At 39.0% G+C, this 17,187-nt stretch overlaps 1 long non-coding RNA gene across 1 annotated transcript in view; it reads right to left on the minus strand.

Moving 5' to 3' along the window:
• Positions 1–7,614: 7,614 nt before the first annotated feature.
• The window catches only part of LOC147571911 (uncharacterized), a 56,247-nt gene continuing 46,674 nt past the window's right edge, over positions 7,615–17,187 (minus strand). Inside the window, exon 3 of the long non-coding RNA XR_015246800.1 lies at positions 7,615–10,365. This is a non-coding gene — a long non-coding RNA (uncharacterized LOC147571911). The remainder of the gene's footprint in view (positions 10,366–17,187) is intronic.

The following is a 17,187-nucleotide window of genomic DNA, read 5'->3' on the forward strand; positions in this document are numbered from 1 at the left end:
AAGTCTGGGGTTTCCAGGGTTGGCAACGTAAAGAGTACCGATGCACACCAGCTAAGGTACAGCAGCCGCACTGGGGGGCATTGGTTCTTCTGTTTGTGTCCATATTGACCGAGGTAATAGCCCTTCTGATCACATTATTCCCTCTAGAGTGTGAAATCACAGGGCCTTTAAACCTGGCCTCAGAAGTCAGTGATCCTGTCTGCTGTTATGCTCCACTAGCCTGTAAGAGGGAGCTGCTGAGAGCCTTGTGGATCTTGCATTCGCCAGGGGGGAGATTGTCTTCTCTGCACCCTTTCCCATTGTTCCCGAAGCCTGTGTGAAGGAAAGTCATTCAAGAGATCTTGATTGTTTTGCTGGCTGTTTCCAAGGTGCAGAGTGAAGCAAGGCATGCTGTTGGAAAGGAACACCATTTTGTTTTTGGAGACATCAGCAACCCGCGAGTATAAACAGGTTCCCATTAAAAAGAAAACATTTTTTGGCTCTTTCCTCTACTTGCTTATGCAGGACCTCAAACTCCTGAGCATGTCCCTTTGCTCCCAAATGAGGGCATCTCACATGACACTTTTGATCAGCTCCTCTGCCAAGACCGCTACCTCTGCTCTAGTTGCATCTGACATCGTTGCTTCTTCCGGGCCTTGCCATGCAATCCTGGGCTCAGTTGCTGTTTGAGCTGGTACTGCACCTTCTGGTGGCACTGGCCCCCTTTTTCTAGGTACCAGGTGGACAGTGCCTCTGTCATTTGCTAATGGCAGTCACCAAAGTCTCCTAGTCGGTCCATCGCTGATGCACTGAGCCCTCCAAAGGCAAAACCGAAGGACCGGTGTCTGAAAGGAGAAGGGTTCCTTCCCTCTTACAAAGAAGCCTTTGGGGACCCTGTCCCACGAGTTTTCCAGACATTCTCTGGCATGTCTTAATTCCAGATTAGCTCAAGCCTAAACCTTCTGCTCCAAAACTCTACTTTTAAACTGGTAGAGATTACCTGAGATATACTTTAATATACACTAAAGGAGTCTGCTTTTGTAGAAAGATTCGTTTATGAGGTGGAATCGAAATGGAAAGTCAGGGGATAGAAGATTGTTGAGTGGGGAAAAAAAAAAAACAGTGAAAGGAAGCAGCTGTTTCCCCTCACTTAGAAAATGATGGATTCGTGTGGTGATGTCTCCTTTGCTCCATCAGTGACTCACCCCTGCCCGGTATGGGATCCAGAAAGGTCCATGAGAGCATGCTGCCTGGCTTCCACACTAAGTTAGGTACTTACTTGATAACTCAGTGATTCTTTCTCATGCCATCGCTCCAGGGCTGAGATCAAAGAGTAAACCTCCCTCCATGATACCAGCTCTACAAGGGTTCGGCACAGTGAAGTTGCTTTTAAATTCCTTGCTGCTCCCATTGTCACACACAAATCCTCCCCAGGGACCAGGTGCGGGGCAAGCTGACCTATGCTATCCCTTGAGCTAGTCTCCAAAGCAGGCATGCTGAGGTCACCCTTCACCCTTGCTTCCCACACAATCACGCAGAGCTCTCAGAGAGAGTAAAAGGAACAGCTATAGTTAGATTTTTCATTTAAAATTGGGCACTGCCTGAAGTCATTCCCATTCCTTCCAACGACTGTTGCCATTATATTAAAAAGAGTAAATTTGCTGCTGCATTACTTACTGCCCAGAAAATCCAGCTGAAACCTGCCATTGCCAAATCTGCAGTTTCAATGCAAGGCCAGAGCCTTTAAATAGCTCCTGCTAGTGAGGATTTTCTGCTCTCTAGAAAAAAAAAAAATTTGATAAAGCGTCAGTTTGAAGGATTGGACATGGACCATTAGAAACAGAAAATGGTTGTCCCTGTCTCTCTCAAATTCTGACTGCCCCATTTGCCTAAGTTTTAAAGGTAAAGGCACCTCAGAATGGTAGTGCTTGGCATCTTTGATCAGAGTGAAGAAATTTCCCTTTTCCTACATTTTGCCAAAGTCCCTCAAATCTTTCGTTAGAGGCCCATTCCCCAAATCTGAAATGTTTATGTTTACAGGCTTACCGGTATAGAAATATTTCTTCTAAAAAAAAATACAGTGGAAAGAGAGCATAAAAGAATGAAAGTTCTTTCTCAGAAGGTCTTCAGATTAGGTCCTGGCCTCCTTCTCAAGAGATTTAATTTGATTCCATTTACTTATTTCATAGCACAGCAAACAAGAAAGTGGGAAGATACAAAAGTGGGTTTAAAAAAAATTTTTTTTTTTGTTTTTCTTCTGGTCACACGTTATCTTGGACCTAAGCTGTTCCAGAAGATTGAACATGCGATGCACAGGGTTGAAGAGAAAATAATTGATAAGACAATACCTTATTTTAATAAACGTGCAATTTTGTGGAAGGAAGTTTAAAATTCTGTGTTTTCTCCCTCCGTAAAATATGTTCAGAGAACCAAGTCTGACAACTTGATTGTCTAGTATGCTCAGAATTGGGGGGGGCTTGGGAAACCACATCATAACTCACTGCTCTATTGGCAGGAAGACCCCAAATATCTAGGAATCAGATTACAAAGATGCTCCCGCCCACTGACATAGGCTATGACATCTATAGGGAACTCTGAAAATGTCCAGAGAATTTCTAGCCTTTCTGAGGTCCTTCCATCTAGAGGTTTTGTTCAATATCTGGAGGCCATACAGACACATTTTACCCCTTTCCACAAGACACTATTTGAAGATCACATTTGTTTCTCCCTGAGAATATTGTAGCAATATGGGCAAATACTGTATAGCTCAGTCAGTCATATATCATGGTTTCTGTGTCCCTTTTCTCTGCTGTGTATCCCTTCCCTGCCTTTAGTTATGCTTTGCCTGGTTTGTTTCTTAGAGGCCTGTCCTTGTGCTGCTGGAGACCCTTGTGGGTAAGCTGAGAACCAGGATGTCTGGGAATGTACTGCCTGAGCTCAGGGACTTTGGCCAACAACTCAAAGATACGGGGAAGTTTGAATGCCCAGTTTCCTTGTCTCAGTTTTGGGCAACTGTAAGGTCTCTCTTTCACTCAAGAGCATCCCTGGAGAATCGGGGTGAAGTAGGACTTACATTAACCTCTGCTTGGTTTCTTGTCCTTCTCTGTCCTGCTACCAGGCAGTCTCCCTCATCAATATTCCTCAGAGCACTTCCTTAATAAACCATTTCACATAAGTCCTCGCTTCAAAATCTACTTCTTGGTAACTTAAGACAGTGTGTCTTCCCTGTAATAAAGAGCAATCAAAACAAACATTACGTTATGAGTGGTCTAATCAGTAAACAGTAAAACAGAGCTAACTGTCAGTGTATTCCAGGCACTGTGTTTCCACTGCTGCAGCCTATGTTTGCATTCTCCATTTAGACAACCGTATCACATCACCGATTGCTGCCACTGACAATCAACTCCCTAAGATGCTTTTCTGTACGAGCTGCTAAAAAACTGAATCTCTCCAGTGGGTCTGCAGTAATGGAGAATTTAGTTCTTGTATTTTGTTCACGCTTTCTTTGCTGTAAAGAATACTAAACAGATACACATCATCATCATGGCGGAAGAATTTTCTACCACATTTCCCCTGAATAACACCGATTTAGTTATCACCCATGGATGAGACAATTTTTGTGAAAACCCAGGAGTCCGATGGAAAAGATCCAGTACACCCCTGCGGCCAAAACGTCAGAGACTGGGTGCACTGAAGAGGGTGAATAGAGGGTGAAAAGGGGTAAAAGAAACTCTCCCAAGGTAGTGCAGATCAGTGCCGAAAAGACCTTCTCAGCCCATGCTTCCTCCTGTGGTGGAAAGTGAGAGTATGTGTGGGAAGCTACTGAAGAGACTCATTTTCCTCTTGCTCCATCCAGAATAGTGAAGTATGCTGTACAACTGGGTGGGCAGAGAGCAGCTGGGAGAACAGCAGGGCTCTTGGAGGACATCAGAGGTATCTGATCCTACAACCACCTCACAGTCTCCATCGGAAAGGCCATCCATGAGCCGCTGGGGACGCTCCACCTGCAGATTCCCCCACTGGCCCACAAACACCAAAAACACTTCAAACACTGCACTCCTCACCCCTCCACCCCATGGCTGGCTCTCTAGATGTGTGCGCATGGGCAGTAAGAGCATCTTTGCAGATAAATAGTGAGCATGCGCAGAAAGCGAAGCTGACTGTGGACCTGGGAGGAAACTTGAACAGTTAGCATCATGCTAGGAAAAGCAAAAGGAAGGCTGTCCACTCTGGCTTGGCCTTGCAGGACTGAGAGCAGAACTGCAAGATCAAGAATTCTGTCACAAGAGGGCACAGGAAGTGTAGAGCAGGTGTATCCATAGAAAAGCTCTGAGAAAGCCTCAGAATCCCTAACAAGGCTGACAGGTATTTGTCTCCCAAAGCCAGTTCGTGAAGGCTGTGGAAGACAGCTGTTTCTTCAAAAGTGAAGACGGAAGACAAGACTTCAAGGAACAACATGAAAAGCCAAGGTAATAGGACACCATCAAAGGAATGCAATAATTGTCCAGTAACCAACTCCAAAGAAGTGGAGATCTGTGATGTGCCCCCCAAAAAACTCAAACTTATTTTAAGAAAGCTCAGTGAGTAACAGGAAAACATAGAAAGAGAATTCAGTGAAATCAGGATAACAATACACACCAAAAAATGAGAAGTTTAACAGAGAGGCAAAAATTATTTTGAAAAGAACCAAATAGAAATTCTGGAGCTAAACAAGGTGTTAAGCTAAGTAAGTAAGACAGAGAAAGACATATATTGTATGATCTCACTTTTATGTGGAATCTAAAAAAAACAAAGTAATAGAATAAGTAAAATGGTGGTTGCCAGTGACTAGGGATCAGGGAAAATAGAAGACATCAGTCAAAGTGTATAAACTTCCAGCTATAAGAAAAATAAGATCTAACGTACAGCATGGTGACTATAGTTAACAATGCTATATTACATATTTGAAAGATGCTAAGAGTGTAGATTGTAAATGTCTTTCTTATTGTCCCCAGACACAAAAAATGGTGTGTATGTGAATGGCTACAGGTGTTAACTAATCTTATTGTGGTGATTATTTCACAATATATACCTGTATCAAATTATCGTGTTATACACCTTAAAGCTACACAATATCATAAGCCAATAATGGCTCAATAAAACTGGGAAAAACAAGAATTCTGGAGTTTGTGAGTAGGAAGGTCATAGACTTCCAGTTCTGAATATATTGTAGATTCAATAACTCAAAAACTCCAGAACATTGTAGACATTGTAGACAAAATATAACAACTTCATTTTGCTTTTTAGCATTTTTCTCAAGAGGTATATATTTACACAGTTTAACAAGAAAGTACACAAAAGTATTTATAGTAAATTTTCTTCCCCCACTCTCATGCCTAGCTACCCAGCTTTCTTACACAGAAGTCCTAAAAACTACCAGTTCATCATGCACCTTTCTAGAGATGGGCTATGCATATAAAAGAAAAATATTTATATACAGTTGATCCTTGAGCAATGCAGGAGTTAGGAACACTGAAACTGTATGCAGTCAAAAACTCACATATAACTTTTGACTCCCCAAAAACTTAATTACTAATAGCCCACTGTTGACTGGAAGCCTTACTGATAACATCAACTGATTAACACTTATTTTGTATGTTATTGTATTATATACTATATTCTTACAATAAAGTAAGCTAGAGAAAAGAAAATGTTGTGAAGAAAATCACAAGGATAAGGGGTTAATATCTATAATATCTAAAGAACTCCTACAACTAATACCAACCCCCCTCCAAATAACCCAATTAAAAAATGGGCAGAGGACCTGAACAGACATTTTTCCAGAAGACATACAGATGGCCAATAGACATATGAAAAGATGTTCAACGTCACTAATTATCAGGGAAATGCAAATTAGATCACAATGACATATCTCTTTATACCTGTCAGAACAGCTAAAATCGAAGACAAGAAACAACAATTGTTGATGAGGATGTGGAGAAAAAGGAACCTTCAGATACTATTGACAGGAATACAAACTGGAGCTCCCACTATGGAAAACAATATGGAAGTTCCTCAAAAATTTAAAAGTAGAATTCCATTGTATATATAAGCCACATCTTCTTTATCTATTCATCAGTTGATGGCCATTTAGGCTCTGTCCATGGTTTGATGAATGGACAAAAAAGTGGTTTATATATACAATGGAATACTACTTGGTAATGAGAAAGAATGAAACCTGGCCATTTGCAGCAATGTGGATGGAATTGGAGGGTATTATGCTAAGTGAAATAAGTCAGTCAGGGAAAGAGAGATACCGTATATTTCCACTCATGTGGATCTTGAGAAACTTAACAAAAGACCATGGGGGAAGGGAAGGGGGAAAAATTACAGAGAGGGAGGGAGGCAAACCATATGAGACTCTTAAATACAGAGAACAAATTGAGGGTTGATGGGGGGTGGGAAAGAGGGGAAAGTGTGTTATGGGCATTGAGGAGGGCACTTGTTGGGATGAGCACTGGATGACAATAAATTACATTTTAAAAAATAAATAAATAAAATAAAAAGATTGTAAAAAACAAATTATAGTAGAATTACCATATGATCCAGAATTCCACTTCTAGGTATTTACCCGAAGAATACAAAAGAACTGATTTGAACAGGTATATGTACCCCTATTTTTTCTGCAGCATTATTTATAATAGCCATGATATGGAAGCAACCAAGTACTCATAGGTAGATTAATGGGTAAAGAAGATGTGTATGTGTGTGTGGGGGGGGGGGGGTGTGCGTGTGTGTAACATTATTCAGCCATAAAGAAAGAATGAAATTTTCCCATTTGCAACAACATGGATGGACCCAGAGGGTATAATAAGTGAAATAAGTCACTCAGAGAAAGACAAATACTACATGATTTCACTCATATGTGGATTTAAGGACACAACAAACAAAGAAAAAAAGAGACAAACACAAAAATGCACTTTTAAATATAGAGAACAGGTGGTTTCCAGAGGGGAGGTGTGCAGTGGGATGGGTGAAACAGATAAGGGATGAAGAGTACATTTATCTTAATGAGTACTGATAAATGTATAGAATTGTTGAATCACTATATGGTATAGAAGAAACTAATGTAACACTGTGTGTTACTTATATTTCAATTAGAAAAAAAGAAAATCACAAGGAAGAGAAAATATATTTATAGCATCATACTGTATTTATTGAAAAAACGTAAGTGGACCTACATAGGTCAGAGCCATGTTGTTGAAGGGTTAACTGTACCATATTTTTATTCCAATAGAACACCAAATATGCATGCCATAGTTCATTGTGTTTGTTTCACTTACCAATAGATTTTAGAGATAGTTTCACATTTTAAGATAAATTGTCTTCATTATTTCTTTCTTTAAACTACAGAGTATGCGTATAAAAGAGGTATCTAATCAGTCCTGTAATGACTGACTTTTAAATTGTTTGAAAACTTTTGCTAATGTAAATTATGCTGTAATAAATTTTGGCTTCATAGGGTATACACCTTCAAAGGGTTGATAGATTTTGCAAAAATTTTTTCTATAGATTTGAAAAATTGACACTGAGAGCCAACAATTTATGACAGTCCCTCTTTCCCCATACCCTGACCAACCCATTTGTAATAAATATTCTTTTAAATATAAACTCAACTCAAAGTACAATGAGGAACCAGAAATGAGGAGGAAACTTAATCACAGCAGGTAACTATGTGATGAAACTATCATGGAAGGGAAATCCAGACTGTATAATCTAAGGATATAGGTTTTAGTCCTCATCAACTAATGAAAAAAAAAAAAAAAGACCTCAGCTACTGAAAGAGTTACATGTTCAGTGAAAGAATAGTCTAGAAATAATATTCCAGTTAACACAGGAAAGGAGAAGATAGATATCATGTTTTGGTTGAGACTGTAGGAGGCAAATTGAATTATTTCCAGGTTGAAATTTAAATTTATACTAACTGGATGTTCTAGTTACTCCCAAGGCAAGACACAAACATAAAACATGTTGTAAGAGAATCCTACTTCTGGCTATGACAGAGTAGCTCGTAATGGTTCAGGCTTTTGCCAAAAACAATTACATAACTGAGGAAAGTATACCAAATGTTGGAAAACCTGCAGTGCAGATTTATGATTCCCAAGATAATGAACTCAAGCAAAGTAGGCCCCAGGATCATGAAATCTCTCTCTGTTGGGACACTTCCTGATGGCTGCATAGGTGGGAGGGACCACAAACAGACAGTGGCTTTGCTGAGGTCAGAAGACAGATATGAAAGTAAGAGATGATAGAGTAGCTGGAATTTGCAAAACAAGATCATAAGAAATAAGAGAACTTGCTGAGAAATAGTTGCAGAAACTGGTCTGTGTCCCTTTGAGTTTCTTTGAGTTTCCGTCTAAAATACAAGCTTTGTATTCATAGGTCAAGTCTCTGTGAAGCCTGATGAAGTACATCTACAGAGAACAAACTACAGGGAATCGCGAGCTCAACAACACTGGAGTTCACACAGGGCTGGAGACGTTTTAGAATAAGCCAGTGTGGGAGAACCTCAAGGAACACCCCAGGATTCCAGTGGAGCCAAAACATTGCCATTCATTCCGTAGTGCTGTTCAATACTAGAATTTAAATGAGAACAAGAGAGAACACCCGGGTAGGATTTCTAAAAACAGACACCATAAATGAGAATTTCATTCATGCATGACTTCTCTTTCCATGTCATATATATTTAATCATATTTATTTTCAGTAAGTAGTCTGACAACCAAGGATACTGGTAGGAGGGCTTTCTTTTAATAATTTTCCAGCTGGATTTTCTGATAATACCCAGTAAGCTATGTCCACTGGCTATGAGAGCACCAGGCTCCCGTTACTTACAGCTTCAAGAGAGGTGAACTCCTGCATCATAAACTTTCTGCAGCACAAATGACAACAGCTATTGCGAATTTCTTTCACATTCACTTCTGCTGCACCAACTCTCACTACCATTTTCAGCTCAGATGTGACCTTAAAATAGGAACAAAGGCATGTAGGCGAAGAGAACTGATGAAGATACCCCTGCGGAACAGCCTTGTACATTTCAGGGAAGTCACTTTCAATGTGTATACTCACTCTATGGTTTCCAAAATCAAGGTTTTTTTCTTTACTGATTTGTCCATGTTGGGTTGAGCTTTAAACTTCTTAAATTTTTCAGTGGAGGGGCTCCTGGGTGGCTCAGTCGGTTAGGCGTCCTACTTCAGCTCGGGTCACGATCTCGCAGTCCATGAGTTCAAGCCCCGTGTCGGGCTCTGGGCTGATGGCTCAGAGCCTGGAGCCTGCTTCCGATTCTGTGTCTCCCTCTCTCTCTGCCCCTCCCCCGTTCATGCTCTGTCTCTCTCAGTCTCAAAAATAAATTAACGTTAAAAAAAAAATTTCAATGGAGCCCTGAAATTAGCTGTGAGAATAATGTATCAGTGTAAAAGGGGTTTACTATGTGTAATATTAAGATATTTCTACACATAAACATAAGTTCCTTGGTACCACATGGATTCTTCAATCATAGCATATTTACTAAAAATTTAGAGGTGACTTGTGTCTTTTAAGGAGAGAAGAGACACAGTCAAAGGGAAGAGAGGAAATAACTCACTGTATTGTTTGTCGTCAAGAGAAAATCACCAATCTCACTGATTAATATTCATATTTAAATATTTATTGAAGCCTGACTTAGGCACCCAAATCCTATCTTTGGGATATATTACCATATCTAACTAGGTGCCTGCTCATCAGACCAAGAAAATATATAAAATTATACATTGCTGAAGGTTTAATTAGGTAAAATTAACCTTTATACTCATTTTTCCATGACCCTTACAAAAATATTTTATGCTAGCAATTAATATGTGTCTCTATATTTCCTAACACTTTGAAGAAATGAAACCTGTTCAATGAGTCAATATGAGCCCACTTCAAATCCTGTTTCCCTCTGTCTCTGCCCCTCCCCTGAATGCTCTCTCTCTCTCTGTCTCTCTCTCAAAAATAATAAAGAAACATTAAAAAATTCAATTCTAACATTGCTCAATGAGCTAACTTAAGTACAAAGCTAATTTAGGTATAAAGCAGAGTTCTTTTCTTTGCTGTTTGTAAGAGTCAGCGTTTTCTATAGAAACAGGGCCAATAGGAGATTCTATATGTGTACACTGATTTTATATATACATATATAGATAGATACATATACTTACATGCATACATGCATACACATGTGCATACACAGGCATACACACAGGTGTATGTGATTGTACATAGCTCACGTGATCACGGGACTCCCAAGTCTGAGACCTGTAGGGTGGGCCAGCAGTCTGGAAACTCAGGCGGGAATTGATGCTGCCATCTTGAGGCAGAATCTCTTCTTCATCTATAGACATGTAAAATTAGAAAATAGGTTATCTGCTCCTAAAATTCAGTGGTGGGATAGGACAGGACACACTTTCCCATTCCATTAGACATTTATTCACATGTCTTTTCAAGGTCATCTAAGCTTGTTCTACTATGTGCTTCAAAATTCTTCCAGACTCTACCCGTGACCCAATCCCAAAGCCATCTCCACATTTTAAATTATTTGCAACAGCAGCACATCACTTCTCAGCACCAAAGTCTGTGTTAGTGTCCTGGAGTTGCCATAACAAAGTACCCCAAACTAGGTGACAATAGAGGCAGAGATTGGAGTGATAGGTCTTACAAGCCACAGTATATCAAGAATTGCCAGCAACTGCCAGAAGCCAGAAGGCGCAAGGAAGGATTCTTCCCTAAAGCCTTCAGACAGAGCCTGGCCCTGCTGACACTTTGACTTTGGACTTCTAACCTCCAGAGCTGTGAGGCACTAAATTTCTATTATTAAGCCTCTGCATTTGGGACTTTGTTACAGCAGCCATAGCAAATTAACACACTGTTAAATCTTGGGTTGTTGTTGTTTTTTAAATTCTTTTCTATACTTAATGTGTTTATATTTAGCTACTTGTCTTATTTCCTTAGCCTTGGAAAGTCATTAAATTCATTTTCTACTCTTTCTTTCTCCATTTCCCAGTTGCCAATATATACTAGTATATTCCCAGATTGGCATTTGTGCCTTGCCTTTCCTAACACTTACATGTACTGAATCTTCCTAAGAGGAAAACCCTCCATATGTTCTACTACTGACTCAGTATGTCGAAGACATACCAGGTTCGCATGAAGGCCAGATGTAGCAATATAGACTCTACCGGGGTATAGGTTTGCATTATTGCAACTATCCCAACTGATTTGTTCATTAAAGATTTATTTTATGTCTACCATGTTCCAGATCCTATGTTAGTCACTGTTTAGCATGACACTAGAAGGCTCACTAAATATTTTCTTGAAGAAAACATGATCCAAATTATATCCCCATGGGTAGCATTCCTAACCAGCGTGTCACCTTGCCAGGAGCCATCCCTCTTACAGGTAGTAGCTCTGCCCATGATGGCTCAGTCCCGGCTTCCTTCCCTTTCTTACTCTGTTATGTTGTTGAGACCCCAGCATGTGACCACAGCTTATTCACTATATTCAAATCCAACCCGCCATCCACCACCTTTGCGACTTCAGGCACTTTGCTTTGAATTCTCTGTACTGCATTTGCAACGACTTCAAGAGGTCCATGATAATATATTCAACCTCCCAGAGTCATTGTAAGGATTCAGTATGATAGCCTATCTTGAGAAAGTACAATGTGAACAACTGTTAATTGTTATTATGGCTGCTCTTAAGGACCTTGAAGTCTAATGGGGAAGGACTGTTGAAAAAGTATTGCTAGGTCTGCAGAAAACGTATGGATTTGTAACCAGCTTGACTCCACCCTGACTCCTAACTATTGTATTCATTTAGGAAATTACAAATATAACTTATGTTGGTCAGACCTAGTGTTTTTAGAATTTAGATGATATGAGGAAAGAAGTGCTCTTAGGCAAATAAAGACAAGTTCCTCCTGAGAACATAAGGAAAGATCATACCCCACTTGCACATAAATGTGCCATTAGTGAATTGCTCATTCTGGCTCCAGATTTCTTCCTTTGTTTCTTCCCATTTATTAAGAACCTCTGGATTTGGCTTCTGTTTTGCCTGAAAACATGAGAGGAAGACTCAACACTTAGCTTGTTGTGTGGTTTTTGTTTGTTTGTTTGTTTGTTTTTTTTGGTCACTACCTGTGACTGGAAGCATCTCAAAATAAGTTGACGGTTTAGATATGCCTTAACAACCTTACTTATAGTTGATAAACTCACCATTTTGTACCAACTTGTGCTAGGGCAATTGGAAAAAATCAGATACTGGTTTCTATTCCATTTCCACAATTTAGTAGCTGTGACTTTTTGTTTATTTTTATTTTTTGGCAAATTACTTCCTCTCCCTGAGGCTCAGTTTCCTCATGTATACATTGAAAGAAATAAGGATTAAATGAAAACTCGGCACATGATATGGCTGAGAAAATGATAGCACTTCCCATCCTTATTCTTCAGTCACCATTTTGTTGATTTACCATTGTTTTTTTCAAATCAAACCAAGCGTATATAAATGGAATTTGGGAGCAAGAGACAAAGGCCATTGAAAAGAGATCAGGGGATGAAACATGGCAACTGGATATACTTAATGGGCATGTTTGCTGTCCTTGAGACACCTAGCATTTTGTTTGCCCATGGCATTGAACTCAGACCCATTCTCAGACATTTCCTTTCCAATCAGTCGTCCCTTCAGCCATCTCTCTCTAAGTGTAAATTTCTTTCATTTTTAAAATATACCTTACAAAATAAGTTAGTAAATCAATTATTTATTTTCCAGTCAAAAAGTACAGTGTGCATCAATGCAAGGAAGACTATAACATCTTCAAAGTGAAAAGCATCTTGATTTAAATTCTATTTCTTCTACTTAGTAGTGTTGTAACCTTGAACAAGCTACTTATTTCTCTGAACGTTAGTTTCCTCGTTTAAAAATGGCTATAATTTTTTCCAACTAGACTGATATTTGAAAGGAAGTAATATGTTGCACAAAAAAGCACCTGGAACATCTTGTAGCCTAAAACTAATAGGCAAAATGTTAATCATTGTGGGAATTACTACTAAGACTCTGAAGATAGAAATTATTTTATCTGAGAAGTTGTAAGACAGAGTGTTCCTGCTGTTTTTCTTCTAGAATAATAAGTGGATGGGAGAAAAAAAAAACTAACGATATTTTGAAAACAATAAAGTGGGGGAACTTTATTAAATATATTAAAATATCTTTTATGGCTGTTTAAACAAGGGTATGTGCTAATGATTCAATAGATACATCAGCTAAACAGACCAGTCTAAAACAAACTTTAGTATTGATAATAAGAACTTACTATATGGTAAAGGAAGAATCACAGAGTAATGAGAGGAATACATTGTTCAATAAATAACATTAGGAAACTTAGCTAAATATATAATAAAACCTAGCTAGAACTTTCTCAAAACTTACATTAGGATGCTTCACATTTCTTTCTCCTCCACACTGTTGCCTGCCCCCTTCCCCCCACCCCATTAAATATATTTTCAGGGGGTGCCTGGGTGGCTCAGTCGGTTAAGCGTCTGACTTTGGCTCAGGTCATGAGCTTGCATTTCATTAGTTCAAGCAAGCCCTGCATCGGGCTCTGTGCTGACAGCTCAGAGCCTGGAGCCTGCTTTGGATTCTGAGTCTGCCCCTCTCTCTGCCCCTCCCCTGCTTGTGCCTTCTCTCTGTCTCTCAAAAAAATGAATGAATGTTAAAAAAATTTTTTTTTAATATATATATTTTCAGGAGTACAAAGGCTCACATCTCTAATTGTGCTATCTTCTTTTTTTTTTCCTTTCTTAAAAACTTCTAGAAATACTATAGTTCTGAACATTTTTATGACTTCACAGAAGTCTTGAGTACCCTTACTCCTCAAACCAAGAGACTGAAGACTGATACAGTTTTCCAGACCATTTCACATAACATTTAAGTTAAATGGTTAATGTCTTTGATGCTGCCTTTGACTTAATTTTCAAATGCTGCTAACCCAGTAACTTAGCTTAAAAATGGACATGAGGAAGCAGCTGTTTCTTTCCATGATGGTAAACTAGCCTAAGCCACTGAGTTTAAATTAAAGCTGGGGAATCTACAGAAGCCAGAGGAAACCAATACACCACGAAAAACTTGGCCAGATCGAAATCTCTCTTGAACATGCGGTATGTGATGTGTGCGATGTAGGTTTGTGTGTGTGTGTCTGTGTGCATGTGTGTATGTGGTATGTATGGTATGGTGGGGTATTTGTGATGTGATGTGGGGGGTGTATATGTAGGGTGTGGGAGGTATGTGGAGCACATAGTATGTATGTGTGTGTGGTATGATGTGATGTGTGTACAGTGTGGTGTGGTGTGTGTGTGTGTGTGCGTGTGTGTGTGTGCGTGTGTGTAGGTGCTGTGTGGAATGTGGTATATATCTGTGTGTGTGTGTGGTGTTTGTGCACATGATTGGCAGCAAGATCCTGGGACAGATGCCAACCAGAGGCAGCAGGGAGAAGGTTAGTTGGAAGAAAGCTTCTTCCCACATGCCTTGGCCAAATCATTTCCTGCCCTTTGGCCACAGAGATCAGTGATCATAGTGGCCCTGGTCTCTGATGTCTGTGTCCAATGGTAAGAACTGGGCAGCACAAAAGCCCTACTGAGCTGAAGAATAAGGTAAAACAGATGAAGTCTGAGAAATCATTCCTAGGAATTCACCCCTAGACTCCTTCAAATTCCCAGAATCAATAAATTATACTTTTTTTTTAATCAAAAAAATATTGATAAATATAGACTATTATTAGGCCATTACATAAACCTCTATATATTGCAAATTATCAATGTCAGACCAACTATGTTCTTTGCACATAAGACAACACAATGAGAAATTAAAAACAAAGAGCTTAAACGTCCATGTTCAGTGACTAAATAATAACATATTGCCAAACATTACAAGCAAAAGAAAATTAAGAAATGGTTACAATGAAATGATAATGAAAACAGTAGTAGTCAAAGTTTGTAGTACATGGATAAAGCAGAACTTGGAAGTTTATGTATAATCTAAATAAGTTTATCAGATCACAAAAATGTTTTTAATTTTTAAAAAAATGTTAATGTTTATTTATTTTTGAGACAGAGAGAGACAGAACGTGAGCGGGGGAGGGACAGAGAGAGAGGGAGACACAGAATCCAAATCAGGCCCCAGGCTCTGAGCTGTCAGCACAGAGCCCAATGTGGGGCTCGAACTTATGAACCGCGAGATCATGACCTGAGCTGAAGTCAGATGCTTAACTGACGGAGACACCCAGGTGCCCCACAACAATGTTTCTAAAAAATGCTATCTATTAACAATGCCTAGAAACAATAACCAAAGGAACTAGATTGTGTGGTTTCTGAAAACCATTTTCCAATAAAGGGAAACAGGGCTCTGGAGAAAATGGCTGATTTTGGATCTGGGAAATATATGTGTAAAGTAAATCTGGAACATTTTCTCATGATTTAGTTGTTTTGATACCTTCTTTGCAAAAACAAAACAAAATAAAAACCAAAAAACCCACATCACCAACAACAAAACAAACAAAAAACAAAAAATAAAATAAAACCAGAAAAAAATATATTCTCAAAGACTACAGGAGCCATATCAACAGGACTAAGAAGCTCATTTGAATAGGTTCCTGCTAGAAACAGCTGGGACACTTTGAACATCAATAAGGATAATAATTACAACATAGATTTAAATACATCATATGTTTGATCCATGAGTTCCCAAGATATGAAAAATTCAGTAGTTATCTTTGGAAGATGGCAGGGAACCAACTCATTGTTGTTAAAAACCATATTGTAAGTAAAAAGAAAGAAAGAAAGAAAGAAAGAAAGAAAGAAAGAAAGAAAGAAAGAAAGAAAGAAAGAAAGAAAATATCAAGCATGTAACTTCTCTTTGCAAACTGAATTGCAACCTAACCAAATATCTGATAGTGGAAATTTCCCTTTGTAAGAATATTCAAGCTATCAAAGGAAGGAGAAACGATAAAGTTAGAATATCATCACTTTAAATAAAAACCCTGGAGAACTAGTGAATCTAAGCAATGATCATCAGTGGCTGCTAACATCACTAAAAAGATGACAGCTAGACATTATGACCCTCCCAATGGAAGGATACAGTACCACCTGTGAAACAGACTTGCCAGAAAATCAACTTGAAGTCTGATTAGATCTTTAAATTCAACTACATAAAGCAAGAAATATGTACAGGTGATGAAGGAACATGTGGAGTGACACCACAGGGGTACAGACCGCAAAATCTAGATTGTGGGAGATGCTGCAGGGTGAACAACCTGATCTCTTCAACAAATAAATTCTAAGGGAGAAAAGAGATGGGAGAATTTATAAATTAAAAGAGATTTAAGAGACATATCAACCAATTGCAGTGTGTGGATTCGGACATAACAGGAGATGGTGGAAATTTGAAAACCTAATTGGATATTTAATCACATTACAGTAGCAGCTTGATTTTTCAAAGATATGAGCATGTTATTTTCTGTTTCATTATCTTTTAGAAATGACACCCAAACTTTTGAATAAAATGATATAATGTCGAAGCGTTGCTTTCAAATAATAAAGGGAAGAAAGATGTGGGTACAGAAGAAATAAGAGAGACCATGAGGTGATAATAGTTGGGAATCAGTTGAGCACATTGGAGCACGTTATACCATTCTACCCTCCTGTGTTTTACATTGTTCATAATAAAATATTAAATTTAAAAAAGCGTGCTAAGTATTTGACAGAAGTTAGAAGAAAGACCAACAGAAGAAGCCCAAAGAAACAAAGAAACAAAGAAGTGCAGAAATCAAAGAAACAAAGTAATAAAGAGAAATAGAGAAGAGTAATATAAACAAAAACTGGTTACTTGGATTAATAGGATAGCTTGTGGAGGGGCGCCTGGGTGGCTCAGTTGGTTAAGCACTGGACTTCAGCTCAGGTCATGATCTCATGGTTCATGGGTTCTAGCCCCATGTTGGCCTCTGTGCTGACAGCTCAGAGCCTGGGCCTGCTTCGGATTCTGTGTCTCCTTCTCTCTCTGACCCTCCCCCACTCACATTCTGTCCCTTTCTCTCTCAAAAATAAATAAACATTAAAAAATATAATAAGACAAGCTTGTGGAAAGATAAGCTTGTGGAAAAAAGAAGATG

This window comes from Puma concolor, chromosome F2, assembly GCF_028749965.1.
Source record: "Puma concolor isolate L17-30 chromosome F2, mPumCon1.1.hap2, whole genome shotgun sequence".
NCBI lineage: Eukaryota > Metazoa > Chordata > Mammalia > Carnivora > Felidae > Puma > Puma concolor.